Source organism: Bison bison, unplaced genomic scaffold, assembly GCF_000754665.1.
Source record: "Bison bison bison isolate TAMUID 2011002044 unplaced genomic scaffold, Bison_UMD1.0 scf7180017864371, whole genome shotgun sequence".
NCBI classification, from domain to species: domain Eukaryota; kingdom Metazoa; phylum Chordata; class Mammalia; order Artiodactyla; family Bovidae; genus Bison; species Bison bison.
The window spans coordinates 13,517,278-13,517,484 of NW_011494943.1; the positions used below are offsets into that span (position 1 = coordinate 13,517,278).

Genomic DNA, 207 nt, shown 5'->3' on the forward strand with positions numbered 1-207 from the left:
TTTTTTTTTTAACTGCAGTGTGACAGGCAAGTCACAAGCGTGGGCGGGGAGGGGGGGTGGTTGGTGAGAGCGCAGATACTCAGGACGAGAACAGTCGTCTACCAGGGCGCCGGCCAGAGCCCGGCACCTCGCTGTCGGAGAAGACGGCATGTGCTTCGGAAGTTGCGGGTTCAAGAGTTTGCAGAGGGAGGGAGATGCTAGCGGCGT

At 59.4% G+C, this 207-nt stretch overlaps 1 protein-coding gene across 1 annotated transcript in view; it reads left to right on the forward strand.

The window, feature by feature from the left end:
* METRNL (meteorin, glial cell differentiation regulator-like) overlaps nucleotides 1-207 on the forward strand; it is a 38,411-nt gene that overhangs the window by 23,196 nt on the left and 15,008 nt on the right. The gene's annotated exons all lie outside the window — the stretch shown is intronic.